The sequence below is a fragment of the Lampetra planeri genome, chromosome 46 (genome assembly GCF_965212315.1).
Source record: "Lampetra planeri chromosome 46, kcLamPlan1.2.h2, whole genome shotgun sequence".
Taxonomy (NCBI): domain Eukaryota; kingdom Metazoa; phylum Chordata; class Hyperoartia; order Petromyzontiformes; family Petromyzontidae; genus Lampetra; species Lampetra planeri.
Genome location: NC_136152.1, coordinates 7,422,261 through 7,437,184, shown reverse-complemented (window position 1 = coordinate 7,437,184; position 14,924 = coordinate 7,422,261). Strand labels below are relative to the sequence as shown.

At 48.2% G+C, this 14,924-nt stretch overlaps 1 protein-coding gene across 1 annotated transcript in view; it reads left to right on the top strand.

Annotated features, from left to right (window-relative positions):
* Positions 1-9,159, top strand: part of STK11 (serine/threonine kinase 11) — a 117,231-nt gene extending 108,072 nt beyond the window's left edge. Inside the window, exon 11 of the mRNA XM_078615268.1 lies at positions 8,203-9,159. The gene's annotated coding sequence lies outside the window, so the exon portion shown is untranslated. The remainder of the gene's footprint in view (positions 1-8,202) is intronic.
* Positions 9,160-14,924: the final 5,765 nt, after the last annotated feature.

Below are 14,924 nucleotides of genomic sequence, written 5' to 3'. Positions count from 1 at the left end.
CAAAGATTATCTGAGGAAAGCACCCACGTTTAGAACAGAAATATCGCGCTAATAGTCAGCAAAGTAAGGCTTTCTTTTGAGCCAACTTTGTAGTGGAGCTTTCAATGCTTTGTGTGGGTTTACCATGATCTTCAACTGAAAAATAATAATCACAATTTGCCGAACAACCTCAGCAGGACGGTGCTGAAGGATCTGTAGAAGCATTGGGATTCGGTAAGGCTTTCAATTGAGAAATACATTTATTGTTATGGTTAAAGTTTAATAGACCCGCAGTATTAACCAGAGCAGGCGCTGGATTTGAGCCATGAACCTCTGGAACAAGTGGGGAATGTTGTTACCGCTGGACCGCGTCACCACCTCCACCACTCCACCTCGTGAGCAGTGGCGTTAGTTCCATCCTCAAGGCGTCTAAACATTCACTCCGCTTGTGATCCAAGAGTTGTCACAAATTGGGGTTTGCGATTCGATTACAGAATCTTTTCATTGTGAATGTCGTGCCTCAAGTGGCTGCGGGAGTCACGTGAAAGGTGTACGAATTAAATATTAGATCACATGAAAGGTGTACGAATTAAATATTAGATCACATGAAAGGTGTACGAATTAAATATTAGATTCTCACTAAGGAGAATGTGATGCATTTTTCGCAAATGTCGAATTTGATTCCAAAGCACAGGCCTGACACGTTAACAGCGCATATCCCATAAACATGTACACTTTGGTTCTTTCAATGGAACAATATACGCAGGTTTGTGCACATGCATAAAAAACTACATTTCAAACAATTGCCGATGGGGTCTCTACCGGTTCGATTTGCATACGCGTGGCGTGGCCAGTGCGGCTCGTATGCATTCTGTGTCTAGTCTGTAATTAAAATATTCACACGCAAGGGCAGAATCGTTCACGCGTTGACTTTTTTGAAAAACTTAAGCCGATGTGCACGTTGCTTTTTCACATTGAGCTGGATTGGGTTCGGAATCAATGTCCGACGTTTCGCTCCGTGTGGATTGAAGCTCGGCACACGGAGCGAAACGTCGGGCTTGGTGCGAAACGACACACGGCACGATCTGAAAAGCACGTCGGGAGATCTGTACAGCACGAGCACAAAACCCTACGCAGTCCAACATCAAACAACAAGTCGATGCCGACCAGAAAGTCGCATTGCATAGAAATCCATTCTGTCTTCCTCACGAATCAGTCCATCGTGTAGGTCACACACTTGACGTTGTTTTTAAAATTTCCTTTCCCCCACCGTTGCCGAGCCGAATCGTCGAAGGGCTCAAGACTCCCAAGTGGCCAACCACAAACAGCACCGTGAAAGTTGTCGAAGGCGAGTTATCAGGCGGATGCGCTGGGCCGGCGCGCGTGCGCGCGACTCGTCGCCAACTGCGCTGATGGGAAGTGCGGCGTGTGGCGCGTCGGGTTGTGGCGCTCGGGGGCGGGGAAGGGGGAGCAGTGAAGGGGGGGGTCTGCGCCGTGCGGCGGCCGCTTCACAAACGGCGCGTGGCGCTCCGTGTGCTGCCATCGCCTCGAGTGCGGGCCCAGCCCGGCCCGGCCCGGCCCAGCCCAGCTGTTAGGTAACTCGCGCAGAAGCACGCTCCTCGCACTTTCATTTCAACCTTTATAACGTCATTGGTTTTAGTATCCGCCTGTAGATCCCTTCTGGGTTGTTTTCTCTTCGAATATCCTGATGGGGGGGGAATAAACCTTTTAGTCTACAATGAGAACTGATTGAATCGATTGGCTTTTTAAAGCAGATTTACCAAAGCAATCTTTTATTTTGTATGTGCAGAATGGCATTCAAGCCAGCAATTGTCCACTGCCAAAATCTGACGTGGATTTCATTCATGCGGGACGGGCTTCGGTGTTCAGAACACTAATGGGTTGAAGGAGACATTGCACTGAAGGCCACAATGAGCCAAAGCAAGCAGATGTTTTCAAATGAAGCTGTTGGAAAGACGTGCTTTGTGTACCCCGATAGACCATCGGATCAAATCTCTTCATTCTAGAGCCGAGCTATAGTTTAGTGTCTTAGTTTATACAACCCCTTTGCCATTTCATTGCTGGGTGAAGGCTGCATTTGTCATGGGGGGTGGTTTGGCCATACTTCACCGGCGTTGATGGGTACGGGTTGTGAAGGGAGACACCTCAGGGTCTGTTCAGTGATGTCACCAATCCGCTTGTTGTTGTCCGCGGCCTGGACTCAAACTCTGTTTTACTCCACGAACTGTCCCCCCCCCCACCCGATGCGCTCACGCGCGAGAGACGCCGGCCCTGTCGGTTTTGGCAGCAAAACGTTTGTCGTGCTTCGGTGTCGTCGCCACCGGGGCCCGAGGGTTTTTTTTTTTAAATCGAGGCCTGCGTTCCATTGTGAGAAACAACCTGGAAAGTTTGTAGTTGAGCGCCCTGGTGTAGGATTGCGATCAACACAACGCCGAATGGAAGTTGAGCCAGTGGGGGTGTTATTAAGTCACTGGCAGCACGGCCTAATTGTAATGCTTCTGAGGCTCGGCGCTAGATTCGAGCTGTGCGTGACGCAGTGGCTTGGCAAAATCACCTTTGCCACTCGTGAATGGCAAACGGGGGCAGGGGGTTCAGTGAACGTACGAACTGAGACGAGCGACGTACGGCTCAGACCAGGATACCCTAAGAGCCGTGTCTCGTCGCTGAGGGCACCAGCGATACGGATTGCTGCCTACAGAGCACGCCAAAGCGTGGGTGATGCCAACAGAGCACGTCAACGCGTGGGTGCCCTCGAAGACGCGGGAATATGTATTCGCTCGCGCGCGCAAATTTCATCAAACAGAAACCTGCGCGTGCTTGCGTGCTGCCCACGCTCCGGTAACTGCGCGCAGGACTAATCATGCATTTGTTGGCGACTGTCGACAAATCTGTGCAGCGGCATTCGGACGTTGGATATTGGGACTAACGTTTGTTTAAATTGTTGGTGATGTTTCAGTTGTTTTTTTGTTGTTGACAATATTGTCTGGGCGTGCATTGAGCATGGGCTATATAATTACGGGCCATCGAGGATGGGATGCAAATTTCATGGATTTTGCTGACCTATGCATTGTGTGCTACCTTGACAAGGGGGTGGGGGAAGAGGTTTAAAGGCGCTCGCCCAAATGTGTCTCTCGTGTGCGGACATTTGATATAATGGCATTCAAAACACGATTTATACTTGTGTTTTATTTCCCGTATTCAGACTTGTTTGCCAAATTACATGCACAATGCAGTATATATTACAGCTGTAACGATCTCTGTCAGTTGGTTGAAATTGATGATTAAATGGCGAGCTGATGTTTCTGTGCACTGAAAGGCGTTTGACAGTGAATGTGAAGATATTAACGCCTGCCAAGAGATTTGTCATCTGAAACAACTCGTACATTATCCCCTTCCTGGTCCATTCAATACAGAAGCCTTTTCTTCGTCTAGATAAATAGCGGTGACTCATTCTCCCCAAGTATGCACAATAAACATTACTACGCAGCACAGAGGCTGCTGCTAATGCTGCATGACGCGGTGGGCAGCATCGGGCAGTGCAGTAGAAATCCGCTGTTGTGCTGTACTTTGATGCCTATGCTCGGGCATATTTGCTCCCTGGCTGCACCAAATCCGCACTGACCAGCACGGCGAAGTGCAGTCACTTAACCTACTCCCACCCCACGGCTAATTAGTATAGGGAGGCCTTCATCCAGCAGTGGATTGACAAGAGGACCGTGTACGTGTATAGTCACAATATAGCCCTGAGAGTTGTTTTGCAAATTCACGGTGCATTCGGCAGCGATTGGCAACAACGAAGCTTTAGCCGATGGCAACGCTGAGCCCACCGTTGCTGCTGCTGCCGCTGCAGCAGCTACAGGAGCAGCAGCAGCACGACACGAAGCCCGCGCTGAGCCGTTGCAGCTGTTGTAGATGCGAGCTACGCGCCCCGTTTTGTGGGTAATGCGTCCGGTCCACAGGAACGGCCGCTCCGTTGAGCCCTCGCTCCGAGCCCAGCCCGAGAACTCCGCGGCAGTAATCGACGCACGGGAATGGATCTTGTGTTATCATCTGCGCAATGCACTGTAATACAACGAAGTCTTGTATTGAAATGTGTTGCTTTTTTATGTTGAGAAAAAAAATACATAATTTATCAAGAAAAATGTCCCGTTTGCTTTGCGTTTTATTGTTCTGAGAACCGCCTATTTTAGGGCGATGACTTCGTGTGGGTAATGGAAAGGGCATGGTAATGTCTCATCCCGTCGCCTTCAGTGACAACGGTCGTCTCGAGGAATCGCCATCCCTTACGGAAATGTATTTATAAAAAATAATAACGCCAACCTGTACTGCGTCACTCGCCCCCGGAGGGAGAGGGGAAGCCTCAGAGGTGCGAGGAGGAGCCAGAAGAATGGGAAGGTAGCCAGGCGATGAGCCGGTGCTAGATCGCCCCCCCCCTCCCCCGCAAGGTCTGTGGTCCTCTATGTATTAATATTGTTCAGCCAATTATTGAGTATTTACATGTGGGACGTATTTGTAACCGTGATCTGTCTCGAACCGACGCACATCATGAGCCAATCTCATAATTCCATCTCCATGGTGGTCGACCCGGGACGTGCTGCCACTCCGCCGTTAGTCTCGACCACCGGTCGTCGTTCCTTCTAGCGGTGTCCTACCAAAGCCACTTCGAACGTTTCTTAATAGGCAACGTGATGTCTTCCACATCATGAAATACTCCATAAAAGGTTTGCCGATATGCCTTGAAATATAAAATAAACAATTCCGTACATATTTTCCAGTTTTAGTTGACGTGTCGTAGACTAAACAAGTTTACGGAAATCAGTGTTAAGTAATGGAATAAGTAAATAAGGAAAGCAAAGGTGGCCATTGCTGGTGCTTTTGAAGCAACGACAAGTGGAAACGGGAAATACGCACCACGGGCATGGCTTGGTGGGTAGACAACATCAACGAGCGAGTAGAGACTGAGAGACAGCGAGAGAAGCGGAGGAAGACAGCAGAAGAGATGGCGACATGAAATCAAAGAGTTTGGAGGCCACGACTGAAAAGAAGCAAGTGGGGTGATAATTATTTTGAGCTACGTATCATTTACAGATGGAACAGAAAACACAATTCTGGCAAGCCACCTAATGAAGTCTGCTGTTGTAATAACCGATAGTGGGTTTACTCTCCAACACAGCGGTGTGCTGAAGTCACTAATTGGTATGTCTTGCTTACGTGACAACCCTTCCTAATTGGCTGTTTCGGGTGGCGACGGGTGTAACGACACATTTATATTCATGAGATCTAACCTGAAAAAAACCTCTTATGGAGAAAATACTGGGTTCACAACTTGACAAATCCCAGATAACCATCGTTAATCCAAGATCCCCACCAAAAATCCACCGTCACATTTTTAGTTTCTTCACAACATCCGCAACCTCGTCACGGTTTTCATGTTGTGCACAAGATGCGTTGTTCATCGCCGCAATGTGGAGCCGACCATTCCGGATTGTGTGTGGTAGGGCAGGACGACCCCCCCAGCTCGAGCGCCGTGCCCTCACGGCCCTGCCACTGGGATTTGGTTCCTGGTTGTGACGCACAAACCCAGGTGGCCAGGGTTCTCGCTGACGTCGACCGAGTTTCAAGTGGCGACCTGGTGCACAGTGGTCAATGTTGGCAAACAAAAGTGTGAACGTTTGGTTGGCGCGCACCGTTAATGAGGCCAGTCCGCCACGAATGCGCTGCGATTATCACAAATGGTAAGCTCTTTGGAACACTACTGTAATTGCAAAACTGGCTCAGACTCACGGATGGATCCTGAACATTGACATTGGGGAGATAATGGTTATGCTCTCGACTGCCAGTTTTCTGCTCATGTGTAATGAGCGACTTTGGCGACACGTTGTGTAGAGGGTACTTATTTTATTTCTCACTGGGCACAACACAGGCCAACACTTGTTCTTCCTCACTCTGAGTACAACAATTAGATATTAACGTCTCTACTGGCTACACAGCTGATCACTCGGCGTGGTCCCACCGCCCTCACTCGGCTATGCCGCTGGCTGGCGGCGTGTGGATGACGGCAATGGAAACCACGCAAGGAGATCTTCCACGTGGCCGGACGCCGGAGAGAGATGTCGGCGAACAGCGACGCAGCCAGGACCCAAGACTCCACACACGAACCTCGGGCCCCGGGTCCACTCCCCCTTATATCCCCTCAGGCGTGGCTAAGCCCCGCCTCCGGCCACGCCCTCTCGTGGAACCTTCGAGCAGGTTCCCGGAGCATCTTGGCTAACCCCACCTGTTACCTTTGCCCCAGATACACCTCCTTCTCTGATTGGTTGCTACTTTAACCGTGCCCGTACCCGTGATTCCCTTTCCCGGCCAGCAGGTGTCACCATGTCATTATACTTGTATAGATACTCACCACATCCTCGCACATTCCCTACGAATGGCACTTCAATTCCAGAAACGTTAGATTTTAGTTTTTATAAATGTCTTCAAGACGTCCTTCTCTTATCGTACATTTAGAGAGCACCTTTGATGAAGGTGCTTCACGTAAATTTTTTTTTTTTAAATACAGAGAAATGTCCCCGCTAGTGAACGAGCGAATACGGCGTTCGACCGTTGCGATTTCATTGGAACCTGGACCCGAGCCGTGCCGCGACGTGCCGGGCAAACACCCCCAGCACGGCGCCTTTGTTTGGTGGCCCAAGCTTCAAAGAGCCATGCAACACCCCCTTCCCCTCAGCCGGAGGGAACGTGATCTTATCGATTGGGTTCGGTTGCGCTTTCCAATAACCGTAATGTTGTGCTTAATTATATGTTTACGAAACGCAGACATTGAGCTACGCAAGAGGTGTTGTGGATAACAACAACGACAACAACAACGCTCTTGCTCGTCCCGGGCCCGGCTGGGACTCCGCTGCTGCACTGTGTGGACGTTGCGGACATCGTCGGCGGTGCGGGGGGACTCGCTCGCAGTGCCCCCCCCCCCCCCCAAAGAGGGGCGGCGAGCCCCTCGCCGCCCCTCTTTGTCTTCCCAATGCAACGATGCCTCATTACTTTTCAGCCCCGCAGCTTTCTGCTGCCCCCCCCCCCGCTACGAGCAGGCCTGTCCCCAACCCCTCATCAATCCCTCTTGTTCTACCGCAGCATCAGAACCACACCACCACTTACAATCACCCTACTCTTCATTAAAAATCATGCTATGTACAATTGTTTAATTGATGTAAAGCGCCTTGGTAAAGGTGCTATATGAATCTCATTAAATACGATCTAAGATAGGGTTTGTAAATTAGTGCCTCACATAAAGCCTGAGTGATGAAAGCTGTCGGCTGCGCTTTCTGAGGAGTAACATCCCAGGGCAGGCTTGGAACACTTCCTTGGGCATCTTGTTCAGGATTGACTGCAAATTAGATGGAATGTTGTCTTCGTACACTGCAGTCATTTAATGTTGAAGCGAGGGAATTAAACAAGGCGTGTAGTATCATAAAAAAAACATCTATATTAACTTTCATGAATTCTAGATTTGAAGTTTTCGTGACTGCTCTTAGGTTTTTTTCGGTAAAGTCACGTAGGTAAAAAATAATAAAAATAAATAATAAATCACGACGTTTCGGAGGCAACACAAGTCTCCGTCTTCAGGTGGGACCGTCATAGCCAAATTTACTGTATCAAGTGAGAAATCCAAAAGACAAGATCTTAAATACTGATTAAGGGGAGGGGGGAGGGGCTTATCCAAATGTGGCAGCCAGAGACTGGGAGGGTGGGGGGGCTAGAAGGGAAGGTACAAATGAGGCACCTCACACGGGGTACGGCCGATGTTGGCTGCCAAAACCAAAACCAAAATAGAAGCACTGTTAAACGCTGGGGATGTCAGAAACTAGGTAAAATAGACTAGTACCTGTCAAATAAGACTGTACAAATATGCGGAGTAAAATATTTTTTACATTGTTAATAACATCTTTCCAATGATTGCTCAATTTTTACCCATCATCACGGTTGAAGTTATGTGACTTTCATGAGTCTGGTGGCAGGAAACCATCGAGAGGGTCCGGGGGTTAAGAGACCGTGCGGGGAGATGAGGGCGAGACGCCGTTGCGTGACCAGTCCGTGGTGCATCGTGCGACTGTAAAACTGTTAACAGTAGGAGACCAGTCATTGAATGACCTGGTCTATGCTGACGATGCTACTTTGTATGTGAACACGCCCATGACTCCACAGGTGTACTCACGATTGTCACGGGCAGCACTGCTGGACTCGTCTCGCGGCAGAAGGCCAAGGTGCGGAACTTGGGAGTTGGTCCCCCCGAGACCGACACCACAGTCAGCACCGACATGGCGGAGCGTGTCAAGGACTTTACATACCTCGGCTGCGAGCGGTCATAGGACGGCCACTGGCACGGCTGACTCTCTTCGCAGGATCGGCCTGGCTGCGGCCGTTACGCGGTCGTTGCACAAGACGTGGCCACCTCAACGTCGTCGCGGCGAATATACCGAGAAGTTGCGTGACGCCAAGCCGAACTGTGCGGTGGTCGAGACGTGGCCTCTCCTGTGGTGAAGACTCAATCAGGCTGCAAGGCTTTCAATATACGGCGTCGGTGACAGCTTTTGTCATCTGTTGGTACAATTTTTTTTCCGCGACACCGATGTCTCGTCAAGGAACAGCTCTTCTTGCCGTCGATGACATCGTCATCATCTCAAAACATAGAATCCAAATCGGGAGTGCGTTTTCCGAGTGCAGCCCGTTGAGCTAAGAGGTGATTTTTCAAAGGGCGACCCACCCGGCAGGCATCGTATTCGTCTGTTTGGCCACGTCTCACACGGAGCCCTCTACTCCTGGACAAACATCCTCGGCCGCTTCTGTCCGATCGGCCGTCCGAGAGACTCGTGGGTTCGTCAGATCCGTCGCGACGCCAGCCTAACCTTGCAGGAGGCCCACAATGCACTGGTTGACGCAACGGGGCTTTCTCGCTTCACGTGTTTTTCATGATGATGAAGATGATGTAAAACTGAGATAGTGGTGGGGAAAAATATACTCTCTGTGTATGGATGTTGAGATGGTTAGAAATGCCCCCTGCCAATTAAAAAAACCACTGGCTATATGTTGGATATCTTTCTGTAAACGCCTGCATGAAACGTTATTCCTCTGGCATAAAAATATATATTCTTCGAATCCCAATTGATTTGTGCTTGTTACGAATATTTTTGCTTTCTGTGTTGCTTATTCACAACTCTCGGTGGCAGCATGATGGGTAATTGTCTTGGTGGATGGATGTCGTTGGGGTTGGGGTGATCCAACTCCCTCTGTGTGTGGCCACACCAAAAGTACTTATATCGACTACAATCACTTCAAACATTCATTCCGTCTGTGAGATTTCTTGGGGAGCTCGGTATATTCGAGCTACAGTTTGATAATTTGGAAATTATGATTGGTGGTTGTGTAACTGGTCTGATGGAGTGATCTGGTACTGCACCGAAAATAAGATCCTAACATGGATAAAAACGAGATGTGGAGGGGAGGGGTTTTTTTTCTATGTATGTATGTCAAACTTATTTCGCACCATGCATAGCCAACCCAGCAACAGAAGAGAGGGCACAGGGGGAAACACAAGAGAGGGGAGAGATAAGAAAAGGCCACGCAGAAGGAAATAAAGAGGACAGAGCAAAGGAGGAGGATAAGGAGAGGGAAGAGAGAACAGAAGGGAAGAGATAAATGGGAGAGGAGGGAGCACAAAAGGGAAAGACACAGATCTAGAGATATTAGAATCAAAGACAAGTTGAACCTTAAAAATGAGATATTGGCTCGTGCAGGCAAAAGCCGGATACTGAAATTACACAATTGGAGTCGGCAGTAAAACTTTCAAGGAATGCCCTCACATGTTACGAATGCAGCGCTTCCAATTGAACAATATAGAATAACATTCCAGGAAGCTTTAGCCGCAGGATTTGGGAGAAAAATGTTCTCGACATGTGATTCGAACTGATAATTATTCGACGATGCTGGATTGAACTCGGCCTTGAACTCAACACAGGAACGTCCGATTTAGCTGTTCAAAAGGGAACAAACACTTAAATCCTATTCTTAGGTTTTTTTTCGGTAAAGTCACGTAGGTAAAAAATTAAAATTAATAAAAGTAAAATAAAAATCACGACGTTTCGGAGGCAACATAAGCTTCCGTCTTCAGGTGGAACCGTTACAGCCACGACAGCTGTATCACGTAAATGAGAGATTACAAGAGCTACCACTCCGTATATATAATGGTTGAAGAGTGGAAGGGCCAAGTATGCACACTTTTTATTGATATGGTAAAGTAAGGCTTAAGACTAAGAATAGACTGCATAACAAAAGACTGAGCCTTTGTTATGGAGAGGTGCGGTTTGTGACTACACCTAGCCTACATAACAAAAGTGTGAGAAAAGAAAGAAAAAACTAAACCTGGTAAAACAAAACTGGCTGTCTATCAATAACCTGTAATAGTTGTCTGTCAAATAAGATGGTCCAAATAAGTGTAGTTAAATCTTTTTTGCATGGTTAATCACATCTTTCCAATGATTACTCAGTTTGTAACCATCATCACAGTTGAAATTATGTCTGTGTTTGTATATTTGTATGGCTTCGTGTACAAACCTTTGATGGTAGCCAGGAGGTTTGCAGAGCACCTTGGTCTCGGAAAAGACAATTTCATGAGAGCCCACAGAGTTGTAGCAATGATCGGCAACGGCCGAAGAATCAGTTCTGCCGTGTTTCAGATCTGACTTGTGCTCGCGGACACGATCAGAAACATGACGTTTCGTTTCTCCAATGTAGCAATCACCACAACTGCAACTCAGTTTGTAGACACCAGGATACTATAAATAAGGAACGACATCCTTCACAGATGGAATCAGATCACGGATTTTATGCACTGTACTGAATCGGACTTGGATCTTATGTTTGTTTAGAATTTTGGAGATCTTTTTGGTCACGCCTGCTATGTATGGTAACGTGATAGTTTTGGTCGGAGTTTCATGTGGCTGTTTCTGTATGGTAAATCCTGCCTCCCAAAGATGTCGCAACATTCCTGAAAGAGAACATTTCTTGAGAATTGTCCAAGATACGGTTAAGACTGTGGACCATTGTCTCAGTGCGCGTGGTCCGGCATATTCCATAGCAGGGAAGGAGCGAGGCTCTATCTCGCAGGAGTGTAGGAAACACTTTAATGCACCTCCTAAAAAATCTGCCCAATTTACTCGTCGGAATTACGCAGCAGAGTGTTATATGCCAGGTGTGCGGGAAAAGGGACATTTTGTTACAGGCAAGTACCCACATGGACACAGGAAGGGCAAGTCAAGCTGGTGTGGGTGAGACCGGAAAAGGTTTCGTAAAATCGGGAGGCCCTCACACCCAAAAGTGAGATTTGTGGATTGATGGCGTGTCAGGCTAATGGTCCCAAGGGAGGTTAATTATTGCCTATCTAAGGAACAAGGTGTCATTTAAATGCCTGATAGGCCACGTGCAGTGAGATAAGGAGATGTAACCAGTTAAACAACACCGTACAACCCAAAATGCAATGGTTTAGTGGCAAGGTTCAACAGGGCAAGAAGGAAAGGGATGCTCAGAGAGATGATGTATATGGCACCAGTGATGTCTGCATGCATAGATGTATCCAAGAGAGTGGGATGTTTAAACTTTTGAGTTGCTCCATGTGGGAGAAGCAACCACGAGACGGCCCACGACCAGGGCTTCGTGACGTTATCACGCAGGAGCGTGCTGGCAAGGGGATACAAACCGTGTACCCAGTGCACGTTTCCTTTGAGAAGTCGGTCGGAGAGGAACTTTACAAGTTGGCCCAACAAAAATTATCCGACAAGCATCAGCAAAAACAGAAAAGTGTATATCCTGACCACCAAAAACCAAAAGCCAGACGAATGTCTGTGGGTGACGAGAGCGTTGATTTCACTGGCAACAGAGCACTCTTAAGTTGCTTTTGCAGTGGAAGGGCCTTTTTTATTTTCCGTGACAAAAAATGGTAGGATTATCGGATTACGGGGTTGATGCGAATGGAACCCGAGGGGGTTTATCACCCTAATCTGCTGAAAAAAATATGCACGTGAAGCAATCACCGCTCAGGGAAAACCTGAATATTTTAACTCTGGCTGGCCTGGGAGCTGTTCGGTAAAACACGGCGGTAAAAACGGCGCGGCCACGTGGGAAGACGAGCTGTCGAGAGTGGCTCAAACCTCAGGTGACTTTCATGCCGGATGTCGCGCAAGGGAGTGTGCACGTGTGTAGAACTTATTTCGCACCGTGTGCACGTGTGTAGAACTTCTTTCGCACCGTGTGCGTAAGCAACCGTGCTCATCGGAGACAATTATTACAAAATGGTCTCACAATGTGATACAAAGGGGCGAGAGGATGGAAGCTAATTTCCATTGCGAGTTCGGGTCACGACATCGGCGCGTTACATTCTACGTGGGTGACCAAGGGAGCCGGTGGCTGCAGGGAAGGAACATGCCACGACAGGCTGACATCACGTGTCTTGCCACATTGCACTTGCATTTAATGTTGCAGCGAGTGAATAGACCTGTAGGATATAAGATGGAAATATCTACGCGTGACTTTAGCCTCCGGGAGTTTGGGCAGCAGGACACCGTCGAGAGAGGAGGGTCCAGACGCTGGCGTCGAGCGTTGGCAGTCTGCGGTGTAACGTGCGGCTGTGTGAAGCTGATGAGGTGGTAGTGGTGGTAGCGGTGGTTGTGGTGGTTAGTGGTGGTTGTGGTGGTAGAGGTGGTAGTGGTGGTAGTTGTGGTGGTAGAGGTGGTAGTAGTGGTGGTTGTGGTGGTGGTAGTGGTGGTAGAGGTGGTAGTGGTGGTAGAGGTGCTAGTGGTGGTTGTGGTGGTTTGCGTGGTAGAGGTGGTAGTGGTGGTTGCGGTGGTAGAGGTGGTAGTGGTGGTTGTGGTGGTAGTGGTGGTAGAGGTGGCAGTGGTGGTAGAGGTGGTAGTGGTGGTAGCGGTGGTTGTGGTGGTTGCGGTGGTAGAGGTGGTAGTGGTGGTTGCGGTGGTAGTGGTGGTAGAGGTGGTAGTGGTGGTAGCGGTGGTTGTTGTGGTTGCGGTGGTAGAGGTGGTAGTGGTGGTTGCGGTGGTAGTGGTGGTTGCGGTGGTAGTGGGGGTCAGGCCAACAACGCCTTTGGGCGATGAATGGGGGGGGCCTCCCTCCTGCTTCCCGATCCATTCCAGAAATAATCTGAAAAGTAATCAATGTTGGATATCTTCCTGTGAGCGCCTGTGTGTCACGTTATTCCTCCAAGTAAAAAACACACACGGGTGTCATTGTGACCCTTTGCATTTACGCGATTGACCACGTATTTTTGCGATATCTTGTTGGGGTTTTAACTGCAAGTGTGAGTGGCGTATTGGTTAATTGTTATGGTTGCAGGTTATTGTTGGGGCGGGGCGAATTATTAAACTACGTCAATTTATTTTTGTAACCGACCGGTGCGTGTGAGACCAACCACTCTCTCACCTCGCCCCGCAGTGAAGTCAACCAACAGCAGCAGCTCAAACAGCAGCTCACAGCATTCGCTCCGTTTTTTGACGGAAGCTCTGCATTGAAATTCACAGCCTCGTTCGGAGCAAAATGCACGCAGCCTTGTTGTGTTTGTGTGCTTGTGCAGGCGAGCGCCTTTGAATCATTGCCTGGTGTTTCTAAAGCAAATCCCATCAGGGTTGGTTTATGCCTCTTAAGCCTTGATAATTGCCACGGACTTGTTAAAATCCAAAATTTACTTGAATCATTTACAGCCCTTTGTCAATCCATCCCTGAACGAAGGCCATGCACCCACACTGTCGGTATTGAGGCGGGGGGGGGGTTAACCATACTTCACCACACTGGTCCGTATGGGTAAATGAGGTCATTACTGTTCGTGCATTTGCGTTGAAGCGATCGCAGTCACTCGCACAGTTGCATTGCCAGATCACGCGTTCCTCAACGTCAAATTCGGATATTTTATTTTTGGAATCTCCGCAGGTACATCCCCTTTGAGATAGCGAGCTCTCTCCTTCAAGGGCAAACCCGGAGGTAGGGCCGGAGGGGTATAAGTTAGTTCCCCTCTGCTTGGCACTTTTAACTCAATCCGTCCCGTGTGCTCATGGCCCGCGAACAAATACCAACGCCTAATCTTAATTTGGAGCTTTTATGACTGCAGGAATAACTTTTTGGTTCTTTCGGTAAAGTCACGTATAAATAACCAAAGAGTAACCCCAACGCCTGTTATGATGGTCGCGAACCGACACCGACTCACGATGCTAGCAGTCCCATGGGCTAAGGCTCAACATTTCGGATTCGACTACCAAATTAAGGGACTGAAAAAGCCACATTGGTGTTCAGCTAGCCCGAGGTCTGAACTGTCTGTAACCATTTGATGGGCATTCCACATTCCCAGCTGACTGATATTTTGGAGTCCATCTTTAAAGCTAAGTCTGTTAATGTAATCTTAATTTTAGAACTTTCGTGACTGCAGGAATTATTATTTGGTTCTTTCGGTTAAGTCACGTCTAAAGATAAAATAATAAATTAAATTAAATAATAGAATACGACGTTTCGATTGCAACACAAGCAATCATCATCAGGTATAATGAAATAGCGACATAAAATCTAACCAGAAAACTATAGACAGACATATTAGCAGACAGATATTACCAAGATACATAGCGAGAGTAACACAGGTAACAGAGAGGGGTGATCGTCTCTGTGTGGTGGCCTTAAATAGACAGAGGGGGGGCGGAGGCAGAGAGAGGGAGGGGTTTTAGAGAAAAAATTAGCATATCAATTGGTGCTGCAAGAACGATTACACGGCAAGCAAGCCTGAAAATCAGGAGAAAGACACACTAAAATTAAATAACCTAGTAAAATATCGAAATGTAATGTAATACAACACAGAGGGTCGGTCAACACACAATTAACGC